The 13,293-nt window shown below is 40.0% G+C and overlaps 1 protein-coding gene across 2 annotated transcripts in view; it reads left to right on the top strand.

Annotated features, from left to right (window-relative positions):
* Nucleotides 1–13,293, top strand: part of PPARA (peroxisome proliferator activated receptor alpha) — a 74,059-nt gene that overhangs the window by 203 nt on the left and 60,563 nt on the right. Inside the window, exon 2 of one of the 2 annotated variants that reach the window (XM_080576605.1) lies at nucleotides 645–735. The gene's annotated coding sequence lies outside the window, so the exon portion shown is untranslated. Of the gene's footprint in view, nucleotides 1–414; nucleotides 736–13,293 lie in introns of those variants that run through there. The other variant, XM_080576606.1, reaches the window with a different exon arrangement.

The raw sequence follows: 13,293 nt of genomic DNA, 5'->3' as shown, positions 1-13,293 counted from the left end.
GTCATAAATTATACGAAAACAGTAACATATAGAAAAAAGGCAGGCACTGTTCTTAATGTATAGATGGATAATGTGAGTCTGAGCAGCACACACATGAGGACACATGCACAAGGGCAGAGCTGCATGGAGTCACCTGCAGGACCACAGCCTGCACTGAACACTTTGTGTCAAGATGCAAAGTGAAACAGCTGGCAAAGCGGGAAGAAAGGTGTAATTACAGCCAACAAATGACTCTGAGCCAACACCTACTGATGAGGCCCTGGCCTCAGAACAGAAGCCAGGAACAGGAGCTTTTTTCCTCCTGTGTCATAATCCCATCCAGCTACAGCATCATTCTCTGTTAATAAGACAGCTCCCTCTCGATCAAAGATTTATTATCATTATTTCTCTATCTGAGGAATGAAATTTGTCTCCCTTCTGCTTAGTCTAGGGCTATAGCAAGGATCCTATGGCACTTGGTTTTTGAAAGGGACCCAGCAATCCAAATGGGCATCTGCTCTTCCAAGCTTCCAGAGCAACAGTCTCTAAGTCTCAGATACATCATGCTGCAAGCTCTTCCTAACGCAAGGAAAGTCAAAATAGGCCAGGCCTTGGATGCTTTTTGGTAATTCTTTTTGGTAATTTTTTTTTATCCCTTTGTGCAGAGCATTGAAGCCTGGGCTTTGCCCTTGAAGGTCGTGGCTCAGGTCTTCTCATGAGATGCATGGTCTCCTCCAGAATGGCACTGAAAGAATGGTGAGTGATGTAACTTTGCAGGAAGGGGAGATGTGTGCCCTCTTGGGATTCTTATGTTCCCCAGCTTTCTGTTTTCCAAATGATTACTTAATTTTCTCATGCTTGTTTCCTCACAGTATATGCTGTGTATCGTGATGTCAAGAACAATAGATTTTGCAAATATTAACACTGCAGCAGGCATTGAATATACTGATTGTGTATTGTGAATATACTATATTACGAATATAACATATGCCCAAACCTCTCACAATCTGAACATGCTATCTCCTGTTTTTTCAATGTTATGATGACTTACCTCATCTGAAGATCCTATGTATTTTCTAAGTGGAGTTTCACTCGGCTTAGTCTTTGATTATTATTGATGTGGAGAAAGCAGGGAACAACAGTGTCCTGCCTTATGCGGTAAGAGACCTAGGGAATGCCAGGTTCAAAATGATCAAAAAGAGATGCTTCTTCCTAGCCTGTTGAGGTTAAGCAGTGGAGATCTTTTCTATTAAGTGTACCATGGTGACCTTGGCAGGCCTACAGCAGCAGCTCAAAGAACAGTATGAGTGAGAGAAGTATGTGGATGACCACAGCAGGTGTAGCACTCCTGTCTCAGCTCGGGATAGATCCTTGGAGGGGCAGAGCCTGATTTTGTGAAATGGCTTTTTCACTTTAGTTAAAAGTTGTCAAAGGTGTCTCTCATGGTAGGAGCACTAGCTCAAATGAGCTTCTTCAAGAAGCACTATTGAACTTGCTTTTGTTTAGATGGTTTTTCCCTTTGACATGCTTGTTTTGCAATAGTGACTTGGCTTGAAAAGAAGATTGTAAAGATGAACATGGTGAAGATAAATCTCAAAGCTACTGCAACTGTGGGGGCATTCCCTCTTTGGACAGGAAGTAGACTTATAGTTGAAAGCCATCTCAGCTTCATAGTAGATTTTGTGAGGGGTGAAAGTTAGTTACTTTTGCATTAAGCTTCAGTACCTTTAAAAAATAAGGTGCTCAGTTTATGCAAGAGTCATGAGGCTGTTCCTCTGATTCTGTTCTTTCTGTCAGGAGCCTCTTGTCCTTGCACGTGATTTGTGTGCTCAATTATAGCTGTTCCAGTGGGATACATACCTTAGATTTTATAATAGAATGGAAGTACAAAGTCAAAGCTTAAACTGTATTGCAGTAGCACTTCTTGCTGGCCTGTTATGCATATTTCAATAAAGAAAGGTCAAAATACTGCACCACCATAGAAAGGGGCTCATGATGTCTTTATCTGTAGTATAGGGATAATATTCTTTGCTTATATGCCAAAACTTGCTGTAAATTTAGAGACACAAAACCTGAAGATTTTTAGTATGGCCAAAATACATTGTGACAACTGACAGATACCTGTTAATTATCAGTGACTAGGGGAGTGGTGGGGGATGAGGGGGAGTGTGTGAACCTTTTATTCCTGGTGTTGCTGATCACATAAAAGTTTCAAATGAATGCAGCCTTTTGTTTCCTGTGAAACAAAAGATTCTAATATAGACCATGCTGCTGCTGAAGTAATGAAATAAATTACTGGTCAGTTCTAAACTTTGAAAATGACCGTTTTTCTTTTGGTGGCAGTTCTAGATCAGGCTTCTATATGTGGAAGAAAACAACAACAATAACAAAAACCCATCTCCTAAATATAGCTTTAGTTTTCTACTTCATAGCTACAAGCAGAAAATACCCATGAATCAATAATGGAGGCCTGTAAACACTCTTCTGTCTCTGTAGTGTACTTAATGTCAACCAGGGGCTGTAGTAAACCACAATTTCCCAGCTGCAATAAATGCTGCAGGCTCCAGAGCTGAGCACAAAGTTTAATTAAAAGCAAACTGACATATATTATATATATGTGCGTGTATATATATGTATATATGTACTCTCTCAATTATTTTTCAACAATCTTGGGAATCTGGAGAGGTCCCATTGGACTGGAAGCTGGCAAATGTTGTGCCAATTTTCAAGAAGGTGCCAATTTTTTCAAGAAGGGTAAGAAAGAAGACCCTAGCAATTACAGGCCTGTCAGTCTCACATCAGTGCCTGGTAAAATTATGGAGAGGATGATCCCTGAAGTTATTGAAGCGCACCTGGGGGACAATGCAGTCATTGGTCCCAGCCAACATGAGTTCATGAGGGGTAGGTCCTGCATAAGGAATTCGATTTCTTTTTATAAGATGATCACCCATCTAGTTGATCAAGGGAAAGCAGCTGATGTGATCTTTTTGGACTTCAGCAAAGCTTTTGACACAGTTTCCCATAGGATCCTACTGGACAAAATGTCCAGCATACAGCTAAACAAAAACATCATACGATGGGTAAGCAATTGGCTGATGGGCAGGGCTCAAAGGGTTGTGGTAAATGGGGCCACATCTGGCTGGCGGATGGTCACTAGTGGGGTCTCTCAAGGCTCCATTTTAGGTCCAGTCCTCTGCAATGCTTTTGTAAATGATTTGGATGTAGGACTAGAAGGTGTTTTGAGCAAATTTGCCGACGACACCAAACTTGGAGGAGTTGTGGACTCGGATGAGGGTGGAAAGGCCTTGCAGAGAGATGTGGACAGATTGGAGAGCTGGGCAAACACCAACCACATGAAGTTTAACAAAAGCAAGTGCTGGGTCCTGCACCTGGGATGGGGAAACCCTGGCTATATGTACAGACTGGGCAATGAGACGCTGGAGAGCAGCCCCGCAGAGAGGGATCTGGGGGTTGTGGTTGACAGCAAGTTGAATATGAGCCAGCAGTGTGCCCTGGCAGCCAGGAGGGCCAACTGCATCCTGGGATGCATCAAGCACGGCATCGCTAGTCGGTTGAGGGAAGTGATTGTCCTGCTCTACTCTGCACTGGTGCGGCCTCACCTCGAGTACTGTGTGCAGTTCTGGGCACCACAGTACAAAAAGGGCATTAAACTGTTGGAGAGTGTCCAGAGGAGGGCGACAAAGATGGTGAAGGGCCTAGAGGGGAAGACATACGAGGAGCGGCTGAGGTCACTGGGCTTGTTCAGCCTAGAGAAGAGGAGGCTGAGGGGGGGCCTCATCACAGTCTACAACTTCCTTGCGAGGGGGAGTGGAGAGGCAGGTGACCTATCCTCCGTTATCACCAGTGACAGGACCCGTGGGAACGGTGTTAAGCGGAGGCAGGGGAAGTTTAGGCTAGACATCAGGAAGAGGTTCTTCACCGAAAGGGTGGTTGCACACTGGAACAGGCTCCCCAGGGAAGTAGTCACTGAACCAAGCCTGTCTGAATTTAAGAAGAGATTGGACTGTGCACTTAGTCACATGGTCTAAACTTTTGGGCAGACCTGTGCGGTGCCAGGAGTTGGACTTGATGATCCTTATGGGTCCCTTCCAACTCAGGATATTCTATGATTCTATGATTCTATGATATATAAATCTGCTGACGCAATCTCTCACTCTTGCATCTGAAATATATAGAGGTCTCTTCCTGGAGACAGTGGATGATTTAGAATTCAATTTCACTTAAGAAGCCTCTCAGATAATACTATCCAGTTATTCTCTGTGCACACTACATAAAGACATCCTGTTAACTAAGTGCATTGATCTCCCATTGTTTTACATGCCTAGTGTATCAGCTGTTGAGTTATTTGGCTTAAATTAGCCAAATGGCTTAAATTAGCCAATCAGAGACTCAGCAACATTTTCCTATGCTCTAAATAGCCAGACATACCTGAACTTTCAGGAGGAACTACATTTGGCAATTAATGGGTATGATAGCACTAATATATTATATTTTAGCTATAAGTAAGCTTAGAAGTTTTGAGGAAATGTCTCACTGATGCTTTAGCTCCAGACAAGCTCTGCTCGTATTAGCCATGTTTGACAAGCTGTTCTATAAATGTTTAATGACATGCAGTTCCTTGTTGATTTGTGTCCTAAGTCCTTCCTAGCTCTGCACACACTTTGGCCTGAGTTTACCCCTTCTCCCCCTCCCCCTGTGCTCTGGTTGTTTGCTGGATGTGGCACTGCAGATCCCATGTCTGCTTTGCAGATTGATGGGGAAATCGGAGTTAGGTGGGACCTCTGGACCTGTTAAAAACTGCTGTTGAAAACAGGGACTTAGATTAGGTTATCCAGGGCACTGTCAAGTGAAGTCTTGAATATTTTCAGTGAGAAAGGACCCACAACCTCTCTGGGAAGCCTGTTATGATGCTCAGTTGTTCTCAGGCTGAAGAATTACTCTTTTTCTTAAATTGAAGGAGTTTCCCCTAAAGCAAGTTGTGCCCACAGCCTCTTATCCTGCCACTCGCTATACTTTTGAAGAGAGCATCTCCATCTTTTCTACCACTACCTTCTGTGGGTATTGCAAGGCACTGATTAGATCCATCCTGAGCCTTTTCTTCTCCAGACTGAACAAATCCAATTCCTTTAACTTTTCTTTTTATCCCAAGTTCTCCAAGCCTCTGATCGTCTTGGTGACCCTCAGCTGGACCTTCTCCATTTTTCCAATGTCTCTCTTGAGCTAAGGGCCAAAACTGGACATTAAATTCCAGGTATAGTCTAAGAAATCCTGGGTAGAGCTATAAATACATTGGCTGATCTGTTAGTATGTTCATGTGGATTGACAAACAACATGCATAATTCTTCAGTTTACATAAAATCTATTCATTTGGTGGAAACACTATTTTGAGGCATTTCATCAAAACACACAAAGTTCCTGTTTCACTGAACAACTGCAGACCTCCCCCCTCCCTCCCCCCCCTTCCCCCTCCCCGACAAATTCGGGTGAAAATGTCCATGTTAAAAATATTTTGGATGAGACAAGACTAACAGGCAGCATAATAAAGAAAGGACATTTTCTTGACAAATCACGTTTAGTTAAACGCTAGTCTTAGTGCTTATGCAGTTGACACTGAAGCTCCAAAGCAGACTTCCAGCATTATTGATGTTGCTGCTGGTCCTGCTAAGAAGGACAGTAGCAAGGGATTTCATGACATGCAAACACAGCAAGAGCTCTAGCACACCTTTTTTATCAGAATGTGCAGCTGAGATCTGCTTGTGCCTGACTCCATCTCAGACACTGGGGGTTTGTCTGACTTTGAACCGACTTTGAGGCTAATTTTTCCAAACACAGAAAAGGTGGAGGATGACAACTGTTATGGGACTTGGGAATAAAATGAGGCTTAGTTGGCTTTGCTTTCTCAGCATTTGTTCCTCAGAAATTAAAAATATCTAAAAGTATACGTGACGCTGGAGTTCTGGAATAAAGTGTATTAAAGCAATATTCCAGAGGCAAAACAGCTTTTCACACAATATGAAACACACAGTTAGCTCTCAAAGAATTAGAGTTCATTTATACTGGGGACCAAACCACAATGCCTTATACCTTTGAACAAAAATTAATCTCTTCCTCTTGTTTTATTTATAGTGGTCTTTGTAGATTTATATCCATATGGTGTTTTGGCTGGCATGCAATCTATTGTTGCATTGCTAAATAAAAGTGAACCATGAAGTCTTCATAGCCAAAACTTTTCTTGCATTCTTGAGGAGATACAGTGATGCATTTGTTGCCAATGTGCACCTGGCTGGATCAGTAAAGATAGATCTCTCATTCATGGATGTTTTAAGAGACCTCCAGAAGCTTACTGAGTTAAGGATATCCCAATCAGCTACTGTTAGACTGAAAGAGTCTACCACATTTTGCACTAAAGGGAGGCTTTTAAAAAATTAAAACAGCAGCAACAAAAAACCACTAAAATTTGTATGCATTAACTGAAGCTCTGTCTTCAGCAGTAAAGATACACAAATCAAAACAACAGAAGATACAGCCTGCAGTTACAGAATTTTGCTTTAGCTGTGCTTCAAATTTGCTTTCATATGGAATAGCAAAACCAAGAATTTATGGAAAAAGAGATTAAAAGAGATCACCATGCAGTTCTTAAAACATCTAAAACTTAGCTTGGAAACACGGAATTAAGTTCTTTGTGTACAAAGACAAGTTCAGAACCACAGCTCAACTCATGCCTTTTGCAAGAAACTAGAACAAAGGTGAGACCTCAAAACAAACAAACAAACAACAATAAAAAACACCACTGAACAGTAGTTACTTCATCAAAACATAGGCCTTGAACCAAATTTTGTCTTTTTCATCTTATTTATTTTGCCTGTTTCATCTTAGTCATGGCAGTTGTCTTGCCATGGTTAGAGTGACATGGAGGGTAAAGCAGAGGAAAATGAATTCAAACTGCATCATAATACAATCCAAATATTCAAAGCACAGTAATATGTTTAAAATACAAAAACTAATGAAATTTTTGGGGAAAAATTCTACCTGTCTCTTCTTACATTTTTTACTTTTTGATTGAACAATAAAGTCAATGTATTAAAGTTGCACTGGTCTTTATTTTTATGTCTGCATTAACTAACTACAGTAGTTACTGAAAATCAGAATAAAGTCTGGATATGCACTAATGGACTAGTATTTGTAGTTAATACCCTGAAATTTGGCCATCTGGATGTTAAAATTAAATGTTTAGTGGGCTAGAAGTACTGCAGGCAAAGATAAGGCTGAAAGCCAATATAGTGATGTTTGTCCATTTTCTCCTAAAGGAGGGGGGAATCCTGAAAATGGAAAATAAAAGGAGGAGGAAGCAAGAACATAGGGAATGACTCAAGAGGTGACAAAAACATGAGATTGCATATATGCAACATGATCAAGTTGGAAAAATAATTTGTTAGGAGGACTGCAAGGTGAACTAGTAGTGGAAAAAGTCACTTCAGTCAGGAGGTAGAAATCTGATGCTGGAGGAAGTCTGAAGATGAGTCTGATCAATCCATTTTGATTTTTTCAAAACATGAATTATTCTTAGTCAACAGGACACCATCTAATGAACAGAGTATACATTAGCTTAAAACAACTCTGTTTGAAATGGTCTTGAAACTAAAAGTTTGTCTAGAACAGTATTTGAACTCTCAAGCGTGTGAGATTCTGCAAGCCAAGTGAGAGCCAGAAGGATCTCCTGCAATTCAATATTCAACAGCTGTTAAAGCTTTTATGTTCCTAGTGTGCAAGAGGGAGTCACAGAAAAAAAGAGTCAAGGGAAAAGAAATTTTAGAAGCACTGTTACTGACTTGCAGGTGTAAATATCCAATGAAGATTGAAGTAAATATGGGGGAAATGGCAAATAGGACTAGAAAAGAAACATAGAAGCTGAAAAAGACAATGTTCCAGTGCTGTCAAAATTGTCAGTGAGTGTATGAAGACAGCAAGGATGGAAAATGAAATACTGGCTTAATACATCACATTGAAATAAAGTGGATCTGAAGAGAGGCTAGAGAAAAATCCAACAAGGTCATCAGCAGTCACACCAAGGATGTGGATGTATGACACCTACGAGGGCATCAGAAATATAAAATGAGGGCTTCAACTTCCAACACTAGGAAACTGGTTTTGAGAGTCATCTGCTAGTCTTACCTGAGATTCTGGGATATGCACGTGAAGCTTCCTAGCAAAGACAGAAACTGAGATGCCTGAAATTCTAGGGAATATTATCTACAAAAATCAGTAAAGAAGCAATATGAATTGTAAAGAAAAGCACTGAAACTTAGTTATTGTGTCTTGCAATCCCAAAATATGAATGTCTTAACATCTTCGTTCTTCACTTCATATGAATTTAACATATTTTCCATGTACAATAGTGCCTTTATACAAAGTTTCTCAACTCTTTTGCAGCAAGTGTTACTGCCTAAATATAAAGCTGCTCTTTGAAAGAAGAGTTACTTTCCCTTTTGGCACTTCTGAATATTTCTGTTTCAATTTTCTGTTCCTTTCCCCCTAAGATCTGAGTTGCAGAGCTGCTTACTTCAGTCCCCAGTGTAGGCCTATTTGTATTGGCTTTGATGTAAGCAGTAGCTTCTTGGTTTAATTTTAACATTTCAAGGGAAGAGTTTATTCACATATGAATTACGCAGCATGAAATCTTAAAAGCTTCAGTTAGATGCTCATAAAAAAAATGCATAATGAGTTTGGTTGGGAAAAATATTACAGAACTGATGTTCTCCTAGTCTAAAAAGACAACGTGCTTTCAGGAAGAGAAAAAAGAGTGAACAAGATGGGAAAGAGAGGCTTCAGCACAAAGAAAGGGCTGCAGATCGGCATGTAGTGTGCCTGTTAGGTCAAATATACGTGTGCAGACTGGAATGAGAAATGCTGCACAGGGAGAACAAAAATCCCAGATTTCCAAGCAACACGTCCAGCGTCTAGTCTGTTGAACTAGCCACCTTGCTGTTGTGATCTTTAGCAATGCTCTGTGCAGGAGCAGGATCTTGAATACCTTGTAGGCATTACAGTTATTTTTTGTCATGTCATGAACTTCTGTGGTCGTTTGTTTAGTACCAGCAGTGTGTACCATACTTTTTATTGCCAAGAGTGGCAATAAATTTTTCTGCTTGAGGCTGGGTAGCTCCCACAAGCATGGTATCTGTGATCTTTAGGAATTCACAGAATGGGCTTCTTGAAAGTGTCTTACTGCAGTGCACAGGTAAAAACCACAAAAGAAATCTTGCCAGCAGTGCAACTGCCACAAATACAGGAAAAAAAATACAACCAATTTTGATCTGGTCGATTATTTAAGAATTGTTCTATAAAGTTACTGTAATCAAGCTCATCAGTACCTAAGGGCCTGGGATGAATAGAGGATGAGATTCCAGATAATATCCGAGAAAAAAGATGGAGACGTGCTCATGTGCTTGCAAAATCCATCCCGAGCCACTGGATGGCAGCAGGAGCAGCTGCAGTGGCTGCTCACAATGAACACAAAATCCAATGCAGAGCAACAGGCAGTGATGGATTAGCTTATTTAGAAGCATTTATGAAGGGAAATCACTTGGGCCTGAATCTAACAATGAAAAATAGCATAATAACTCCATGGGTCCCAAGAAAACGTGAAAGAAAGTAAAAGTTGCATGAACAGCAATAATGTGTTAGCTTTTTCAAGTAAAGTCGGGTAATGCAAATAGGAAGAAGAGTATAATTAATTTGCTTAATAGGCACCACTAAGTAATGCAGGACAAACAAACAAGATGGCTTGATGTGGTGCAAGAAGGGAGACATGACAGCCTGTGACGTAAGAATGAGTCTCTCAATGTAAATTGTTGGTTTTGGGGGGGGCAAAAGCTATACTTTGAGTAGGTTCCCAGAAGTGTTTAAATCAAAGCATTAGGAAATAAGCCTGTTAAAAAAAACATATTGCTTGGATTATAGAAAAGGTCTGTCTTCTGTTGCAAGGAGGTAGAAAGGGAAAAAGCAGCGTGTGTGCCTTGGGAGCAGACTTGAGAGCAGGCATCTGCTTCCTGGTGCGTGGGCTGAAAGGACGGGTGGGTTTGCCGGAAGATCCTCAGCCATGGTCCAGCTGTGGTGTGAGGGCCCAGCTGTTGTGCCAGGCTGCAAGGGGTGTGCGGTTGACATCTGGCAGAACAGTCCCATGTAATGTTTTGAGGACTTCAGTGAGACATAGCTACGATGCCAACCACGGGTTGTCCAAAAGCACATAAACGCGCTTTACCCACCATGCAGATGTTAGGGTCTGGCAGTGACACCAGAGCTTGAAGTCCTCCAGGCTCCCGGCTCTCAGCCGAAGCCATTGCCTCTCTTTGCTGTGTCTCCTCTTTCTACATCCCCTCAAATAAAACAGACACACCTGCATCTGCAAAGGTTTCTCAATATTATCCTGCCAGTAACACACAAGGAACATCTTCATCTGCCATAAATCACACTCAAACTAATATAAATATTTGTTAATCTAGGGCCCTTTTAAAGCTCTGTTACAGTTCTACCTGTAATTCTCATTAGGCAGCACTGCAGCTTATATCTGCAATAACATCTAAACTAGTTGCTTTTCTGGACCATCTGTGTTCAGCTGGAGGAGGTGGGAGGGAGGGAAAAAGAAACACAGTCTTACTGATGTAACTACACAGCCAAAGAAAGTTTCTGCCTCCAAAAGTTGAAGTCGTGGCAGTTCTCTGTAGCTGTGTGACCTCTGGATTGGTGAATATGGACTTCTTCCTGTGGAGCAGTCAGCTACAAGTTAATAGAGGAAAAATTATTCTTTGTCCTCTGAATCATGTTATCCGCAGAATTATGGCACTATTTCTTTCTCCAACTACTTTTCTGTAGTTCCTAAATTCCAATTCAGCTCAACATCAGAATAATTCCAGCCAGATCGAATATGAATTTCAGCTCAATCAAAATCCATGTTCGTCCAATGCCCTTTTCTTGTTGTGATAAACGTATTGTCTAGGACTCAAAAGACAATTAAGGTAGTTGAGTACTAAGATTATGTTCTGGCTTTTTAGGACTCACATGGTTGTATCTGTTCCAGCTTTTAGGCTTTCATGACTATTGGAGCAAGAATGAGGCATCATCAGAGTATGTATTCTCTGTAAGACAGATAGGATATCAGAAAAACACTAAATAACCCCTACAATACTACTTAGAAATAAAGGAGGTATATATTGCCAATATGAGAGACAAAACAAGATTAAAAACGACTAGCTTTGGGTATTCTGACTCTTAAACGTTCCAATCTGGACTGAAATTCTGTGACCCAAACTTCCCCCTACCAAAGCCCAAATTTATTTTGAAATTCCAAGATGAAAAGAACCCAAATTTCAACTTCCAAAATGAAAGTTAATTTTTCAACCACTTTTCTCTCAGGTCAACAAAACTGTGAACCAATTAACAATTACTAAAAAATGTAATTAAGTGTTTCACCAGAAGAGGCCAACTTGTGTTTGCCCAAGGATCATTATACTACTTCAGAGTAGTATAGACTACTAGACTGATTTAAACATCATATTTCTAAATTAAATAGTTGCAAAGTGCTCACTTTTCATACATGTTTTGCTGCAAGATAAAATAAACTGAAACGTTGATTGTCTCTCATTTGTTTCTCAATTTCCCATATATATATGTGTGTACATAAGCATGTATGTATCTTCACAGGAATATTAGTTCATGCTAGAGCATAAATGCTCAATACATTCATTCTCCTTTTACTCCTGTCCCCTGTTCTTTGGACCTTGAAACCTTTTTGCATATAATAATATTAACAAAAACTTTGATTTTGTACTATCTAACTTCAATATGGGCAACTATAGGGTTGTGTAAATTTTTTGGTGTAAATCATTACATGGAGCATCACTGTTACTTTGGGAGGATGGCAGAGTATTTTGGACTTAGGTAACTTACAACTGTGTACTTTTTGAGTGCCAAATAGAACAAAAATATATTCCCTCTGTGCAGAGCAGTTGCAAGACCTTCACAAGAGAAAACACAGCAATCTAACTATAAATAGCAACTTAACTAAAATTAGATAGAACTGGCAGGCTGTAATATATGAATGGGAGCACTGTTACTATGCTCATCAGGTATTGGAAGGGCTCCAAATCTGACAAGGAATGCTACAGTGCAAACTTGCTGTGCCTGGAAAAATGAACAGAAATGGCTGAATGAATAGGGCCAGGGATGTTTTCATAACTGGATAATACTGTCAGAGACTCCCTGACTAGGTTGATTAAATTTAAATAGAGTACTGCAAGTAGGAATATTTCTCCATATTCCTTATTGCATTGGTTTGCTTATGCTAACAGAAAAAAATGCCATTAAATCTAATGAATAAAGAAATGTGGGAAATCATTTAGGGGAAAATTAATGCCAAAATGCTCAGTAAAGTTAAACCAAGCTAGCTAATGGTGTAAATTTAAAGCGTGTAACCGCTTTTGTATGTTTTCATTCAAAAATGGTTAAGTCCTCTCTACAATCCTAAACGAAGATATGAATTTATGGTACCCCAGGTACATGTTTTCATCTGCTGCCTGACCCCCTGCTATAGAAACACCAAAAATGCTTTCGCCTCAAATAGCTTTTTCTAGTTCATACTGTACCCTGCAGTATAGAAAGTGCCATTATGGTCCCCAAATGGTAGAGAGACTTCAATTGAACAGATGATAGATGACAACCTTCCTTCTACATGAAGAACCACTGAAATACAATCACTTCTGCACCTGCTATCAATCAGCCTACACTTTCATATATAGCTTCCATTTTATTTTATTTTTTTCCTAAAAAAATTTAAGTTACCTCATACAAAGGCACCTTGAGGGCATACTGTATTTCCACAAGAGAAGTCAAAGCAAAGTAGCTGATGAATTGTGAATTTACACTGAGCTTATTGTACAATGTCTCTCCCATGTTGATAAACCATCAGTTTATTTCAGTTTAATTCATTCTGAGCGTGAATTAAGTTAATTATGGCCAGCTGACTCCTAAATGAGTGTCCATAGAGGAATTATATGTGCGCTAGTTATATTCACTTTAAATTCACATCTTTTCTGTTAATTCACTTTGACATCTTGTGTAGGACAAGCCATTGGATATCTTGGGCTTCTGCCAAAGTACCTTGAAGATAAGGAAGGAGATTTTGAACTAGTCTCAGCAGACAGAACAAAATCTGTTTCTTAGAGGCTTCTAAATTTAAAATGTTACACAAGTTTTTCTATTAAATAGAAAATATATAAGTGGATCAAGCATAAAAAT

This window comes from Anser brachyrhynchus, assembly GCF_964034855.1.
Source record: "Anser brachyrhynchus genome assembly, chromosome: 1".
Taxonomy (NCBI): Eukaryota; Metazoa; Chordata; class Aves; order Anseriformes; family Anatidae; genus Anser; species Anser brachyrhynchus.
This window is presented reverse-complemented; position numbering and strand designations above follow the sequence as displayed.